A 7,389-nucleotide genomic window follows, 5' to 3' on the forward strand; every position below is an offset into this window, starting at 1 on the left:
AAAATGTACATGAAGTCAATGTGGCCATTTAAAAAATGGGACTTATTCCTTAACTACAACAATTTTTTCACACCTTTCTCTCTTTTTCTCTAGGGAATGTCAAGAACCCCACCCCACTCCCCCAAATATTTAAATGTCGTAGGGTGGCCATAAGATAAATGGTCTTCAATAATACACCATATTGTGATCTTAGTCTTGTGTAAGGTAGTAGGTGAAAAACAAGCTCTTACATCATGTGGACACAAACATCATAGCCTTTCAATGATAAGTGGTGAAGAGGGTTTTTAAAATTTGCAAGGGAATTTATTGAATATCAATTCCTAAACAAAAAGTGTCTAAATTATTTTTTCTTTTCTTCAGGCAAAAGACATTTCTTTACATGCAACGCATCATGGTTGAAAGCTTAATGGTAAGGATTGGACCGAGGTGCAAACTCATCATCCAACTACAAGTCAGCACTCTGTACTCGAGTGTTTTATTTTTCTTTTTAACAATACAATAAGTTTTTGATTATTTAAGTATTTCCCATTTTGAAATACAACTGATTCATTTTGGTTTGAGTTTAAAACAATCATCTTGTGTTCACATCTTTTTATTCTAGAATACAAACATCGTGTTCTCATCTTTTTAAATAGCGATGTAATATGTTGGAAGCATTCCAGAATACATGATAGTATCTATTATTATTTTTTATCTTTAATAGAATCGCATTTCACGAGCTCCACTTAAAAGCATTCCTCAAGAATTTGAACAACATTTAGGATGAGCTAGAGCTCAGAGAAGAAGACTTGAGGTTGCTCAAAACATTGTTAGCACTCCTAATATTTGTACATTTATTTCGAATGATGTTACTACATTGCCTATCCAATACTCTGTGTTTGAAGACAAAGTTGAGAAATGGAGAGCTTTGTTCCCAAACACCACTACACACTTGGAATTACAGATGCTCCTTATGGCTTCAAAACACCTCATTATGTAATTGATGATGTAAATATGGTCTTAGTGCTTATGAAAAGGTCATAGAAGCTTTCGAAAAAGTCACAATTGCTGAATCTTGGGTGTTAATATTGTTTCATTCTCATGAAACGATCAAATTTTTGCTGCTGAAAAGGCTTTTGCAGATAACTCCATGATCCATCAATTATGCATTTGATAAGTCAGATGGTTCATTATTTATTTAGCATGCTTTTTTTTGCATGATGATGATGTAGTTTTGTCTTTTTGACAGGACAAAACTTAACATAAAATGCTTTCAGTTGGAAAGGTTATCCTTTGCTATAGAGTTTGCTACCATGGGATTTTGTCCTTCCCTATATCAACATAAAAGGCTTTCAATTGGAAAGGTTATCCTTTGCTACAACGAGTGCTTTGAAGAAAGGAGGAAAATGTTGTTGCCTTTGAGATGGATCCTTTACAAGTAAGATTCGTCCAGCAACATGTTACTGCACTCAAGGAGCTGTCGAATGAATTTCAATGAAAAACATGGCAACACATCCAAGGGTTATTGATGCATTAGGCAAACCATAACCTCCCTTTGGACCAGACGAAGGAATGCAGTTTGTTGATGTGGAACCTTATGAGGAACCAAATGTGGTGGATACATGAGATGGGAGCGGTCATGGTGATGGTGGTGGTGAAGATGATTCTACTCCAACTAATCATGAAGAGGATGAGAAAGACAAAGAGGAAGAAGAGAAGTTCCCAATCAATCCATATATATTTGGGCTTAATTTAGTATTAAGACCAAGTTTTGATTTTTTGTTGTTGTGAAGAACTGGCAAGTAGATTGCCTATGTTTATTGTAATGGTTTCTCTTAACTTTTAGAAAAAGTTTAGCTTTTGTGCAAGTTTAAATATGTCTTGCATTAAAAGTTAAGTTTAGTTGCTAGTTTTGTTCATGAAGCTTTGTTTCAAAAGTAGAGGTAATCTTGTTAGTTACCTTTCTTGAAAATTAGATGCAAAATTTGGGAATTGTAAATTATAAGCTTGTTATTCATTTGCATTTTTTATCACAATAATGAAAACAAAGTTTATGTTTTATTAATTGGTCAATAAATTGATGTGATTATGGAGATGTAGTTAATCATGTGATTATAAATTTGTCAATTTTCCATCGTTTTCAAGATCTTTCGTTGTTAAATGAAGGATGACATAGAAAGTTTATGATTTTTTAAGGCATAAGTTTTTTTGGACAAAATTTGTGAGCTTAAAAGCTCATTTTTGAGTTTTTTGGGCTATTTTTGGGTTTTTTATGGCATTCAAAACTTTCATGCCTTGTTGTAATTTTTGTTGACCGAGTGCTAAGATAATACTTATACACAAAAGAACACTTTGCTCAAAAAGATAGCTGGCTTTAGATATAAGATAGATGGTTTGCACAAAAAAGATTTAATATTCGACTCACTATTGTATAATGTGATTAGAATGAAATAATGTTTGAGTTATTCTATACATCTGGACTAGACCAATTTATGTGGGTGAAATATGCCTCTATCTCCAAGGTCAAATTTTAGCAAAGCTAAACCTCTTTAAGCAAATATAAAACTCTCACCTGCATCCATATAGACAAGACAAGAGATTTTGTTAGGCTTGGCTACATAAGGCCAGAATGAGATAACATCCAATTATTCTATACATCATGACTACACCAATTTATGTGGGTGAAATATGCCTTCATATCCAAGGTCATATTTTTAGCAAAGCTAAACCTCTTCAAGCAAAGATAAAACTCTCACCTGCATACATATAGACAAGACAAGAGATGTTGTTATGTTTGGCTATGTATGCTAGGTATCAAAGAGCCTATCAGTTGTTATCCATGTCTTACTTAAAACTAGCTATTGTTCTAAAAGTGTAGAAGTAATTCAAGTACAAGTGTATGAAGGCCATTCACCAGCTTTCTCTCTTTTAAAATAATCAAAAAATTAATTCAAAGACTTTTATTTTATTTTGAAAGGATTCTTTTGTTTGAATCATTTTCCACCAACCTGACTACAATAAAAATCAAATGGGTTCCATGCCTAAATTATTCAAAAGTTACTTCAATCAGAAACAGCTAGGGGCTGTCCATCCAAAGAATCTTGGAACTTATTAATGCACCTCATCATAGAGTCCAAGTGTTTTACATTCATATTATACACAGTTCTAGAGTTTTAAATCCAAATCAACGACTAGTTAACCACCTTATGTAAAGCCCTAGCAGTTGAAATGTCATCATAGAATCCCCATTAGTGATGCTCCAAGATTCACAAGTCAAAGTCAAGTTTAAAGAATCTAAAATAGTCTTGATAACAGAGCTTCTCTTATGCCATCAAAAATATCAAGAATAGCACCAGGTAGCGTAATTCATGAAGAAAAATAGTTTAACATAGCCCAACCCTTAAAAAAAAAAAAAGGGGCTACCCATATTATTACCTACCTAGCTTGGAGGCCAAGAAAAGTGATACATAATCCTCTTTAGGGAGACAAATCTCCTCAAGTTATGTGTCTTTACCACCTTCCAATTAATAAGGCTGGAAAATCATAATAGACAAATGATCTCAAAAGGAAGGTGAAAGCTAGGGTGGAGTCTCCCAAGATGATGCAAAGGTAGAGCATATCCAATACTCCGTGCTATTTAGAGCAATGAAAATATATATTCAAAGAAAGAGATATCATATGGCAGAAGTAAGTATCGGGATAAGACCAGGTATATCATGCCAATCATCATATTTTTTAACCATCCGCTAAAAAATGGTATCCATACTTATTTTTAGGAACCAGTCAAATATAATAGATCATCTAGCCAAGGGATAATACCAAGCAAATCATGCCAACCATCAGCTAGATTGTTTTCTACTCATAATTCAATAGTATCAACAAAAAAAAATCCTTTTTAGGCAAAACCAATTACAAAGTTGTTGATAAAGCTAACTTGTGTAAAATCAAACATCCTTGAATTTTAATGTAGACCATTTCACATAAACACAGTCTTCCTTAGCAACACCATCCCACATAAGCACTACCTTAGGCAAACCATATCAAAGCAAACTCCCAAGCAATGCCAAATTAAGAACAAATAGAATATAGAAGTTTAAATCCATCAAATTGTCATTTAAAAAAATAAACAACATCATAAACCTTAAAAATCAATAAAACAAATCAAAGAAAATCAAAGAGATAATAAGGTCATTATCCTTGAAAGTGATGACAAACTTCTAACAAGAACATTCTTACTTCATTAAGAAGTGTAGACATTTAGATAAAAAAAAAAGAAGCAAGCAGACTGTAGTTGAAGTCTTAGTTTTTTTATTTTTATTAAAAATAGGGTGCTAGGACCATAAACAAGTAGCACCAACAAGTACCTTTAGAGCAAAATAGTAAGATCATTAGCTAGCTACCTAGTTTTAACCAAGTAATCATGACCATTTCATCATAAATCATTCAATTCTAAGAACCAACAAGTTATTACTATCAAAAGTTTTTGAGTAGGGCAAGTCAAGGGATAGGGGCAAGACAACCAAATCTTTTCATGCCCAATCAAAATTTCATAATAAGGTCTTCTCCAAATGTGAAGAAACCTAACGATGGGTATCTAAGAACGGAGTAATGAAAGCAAGCAATAGGGCTTCAACAAAGCAATCGAAAAATCCACTTCTCGTAGAAGCTAGATTTAAGAGAGCAGAGCAATCATTAGAATTTGTACTAAGCCCAAACATGAAGGGAAGATCATTCTCAAAGTAATCAATAATGATCTAGTAATCAATAATCATCCCAGAGTAATCAATAATTATCTATTAATACATGGAGCTAGAAAAACTTGACCTATAGCTAGTGATCAGTCCCAACATATTTTGCTACTTACTATATCCCCAAGATTCCATAACCACTCAAAAAAAGCATAAAAAAAATCAGTCCAAGACATCCATCTTGATTGGAAGGTACAAGGGAAAATGGTCCAACTAGCAATTCAATCCAAGTTAATAATAGTGCAATACCTTTCTAGGTAAGATAGCCTTTATGTTAGCATATGCCAAAACCATATCAATCCATAATTATATTAATTTAAAGACAAAATCAGAGAAGAGAATTATCAACAAGCCTCTAAAGCATAAGGTAGGTAGCATTCAAAAGCATCATCATGTTTATTCTAACCATAAACCAAGCATAAAGACCAACAACCTCATATATCCAAGACAATGAAAAGTGACCAAAACTACTTAGTAAGGTGAAGTAAGAGAGCCATTTTATGTATCATATTATAGAAAAAAAAATTCAAAAATTTCCAAAAGCTTTAGTCAACCAAATATGAGCTTCAACTTTCAACTTTAGGCCTTAGACAAGTAGCCAAATATCATTAAAAGCTAGGAGCCTCTAGTAAAGTAAGATAAGAGAGGCAAAGAAGACCCGGATCAATCATTCCAATGCAACATAGGCTACATCAATTTACCTTTGCCAAGTAGCCATCACAAAGAGTACAATTAGAGCAAGAGGAAATTATTTCAAAACAATCAAGTAAGAGGGCTCTTCATACAAGACTCATTTGACAATTAAAACATATGAAGGGAGATTTTGCCAAATTATGTATGTGTGTGCATAAAAACCAATCAACCTTGCAAACTTTAGAAGATTAGTAAGGGCCTATGAAGAATATGCATCATCAACCATCATCACTTGTTTTAAGTGGAATAACGATACAAAACTCAGCAACGACCAGCAAGATACATCACAACAGAGCAAACTTTCTTACACTCTCTCTTTAACTTCAAAAAATAAAATAAAATAGAACAAGACTAAGTGAGGAATAGGAATCCCTCACCTTTAAATAGGTAGGGATTGTGCCTGAGCTGGCAACCATAGCTTTAAGAATGTTGGGGGAGGACTCAAGAGTCATCACCATCAAGAAAGCAGGTGAAAGCCATCCTTTAGTTAGCCATTTTGTCATATGGATGCCGCAAGCAATCTACTCCATGAGTCAGAGTTGATGAATGTGAGACCATGCTTTGAAAGAATACCATTCTAGTAAAGTGGGTACCTGCAAGGACAAGGATTTTCCCTTGATAGGCAAAAATAAAGGTAGACAATTTAATTCATCGAGTAGAACATGGGAAGAGAGACAAATTCAGTCTATGCCATGAGGCCAAGTCAGAAAACAGATTAGATACATGCAGAGGAGAGGGGTGACGAGTGAAAGAGAGAAACACATGTTGTGGTAAAGGCGGCATGTGCCTTGCCCTGAAGTTGGATGTCTCGTGTACAACCACCCAGTGACTTGGTGACCACCAACATTATTCTTTCTACATAAAATAATAAGGGGTATCACTCATTAAGTACTGAGTACTTCACGCACACACAATCTATCACTCTACACTCATGGCACACACACACACACACACACACACACACACACACACACACACACACACACACACACACACACACACACACACACACACACACACACACACACCTACACCACACAGATTCTGCATTGGTGTGCTCTTCAAGTGGTATTAAAGCATAGGGGGAGTGGTTCTAGAAACCTTGACATTGCATCACAAAGAGAGTACAAAAGGAGGAACAAATTTTTTGCAGCTTGTCTTTGCCATTTTTGAGCTCCGAAACACTATTTTTTGGCATATCTCCTTCACACAAAATCGGATTGATATGATCTAGGATTCTAGGTTGGGGTTTTGCCATGTTTTGGATGTGATAGAAATGTTTATTTTCTGATATTATATTTAGAAATATAGCATGTGCACCAGTAGTTTATTCTACATTTTTGAGTCAAGAAAATGTTGTTTTTGGCATAGCTCTCACACTCGGACTTGAATCTATATGATCTAAGAGCCTACCACAAGGTTTCTCAATGATCCAAATGAGTTAAAAATATCAAATTTTTCAAATTTTGAACGTTGAATCTTTTGCATCAACATGCAGTTTTTTCTATGCATAGATATTTTGATAGTTGGACTCCTACACTGGAAAGCATCATGTTGCGTCTTTGGATATGTATGTCACATTGTGGTGATATTTGAGAGATGATTTACCTTGCTTTTATATATGCAAGTGTTGATTTGGGATGTGACTTTCAAATTGAAACACATCCGGATGCAGTTTTGTGTGCATTGAGATTGTGTGGGGTCTCAAAGAGGTTGCAACACTTGGTTCAGTGCTTCTTGGTTATGTATGTGTATGTGGATATAGATTGAGCTACTTTCAGCTCACAGGTGATACAGATTCATAGGTATACAAGTTATCGACAGGTGGAGTGTTTGGAGATCACTCGTGGAGGGAGTGATCTTTGCTGCCATGCTCTTGGCGGTTGGCATATGCCTCATGTGGATTTGTGATTTGAGACAGTTTTTTCTCTAATAGGTTTATGTGCTTTTTTCAACCCAACAATTTTTC

The sequence above is a fragment of the Adiantum capillus-veneris genome, chromosome 28 (assembly GCF_014529385.1).
Source record: "Adiantum capillus-veneris isolate H3 chromosome 28, ASM1452938v2, whole genome shotgun sequence".
NCBI classification, from domain to species: Eukaryota; Viridiplantae; Streptophyta; class Polypodiopsida; order Polypodiales; family Pteridaceae; genus Adiantum; species Adiantum capillus-veneris.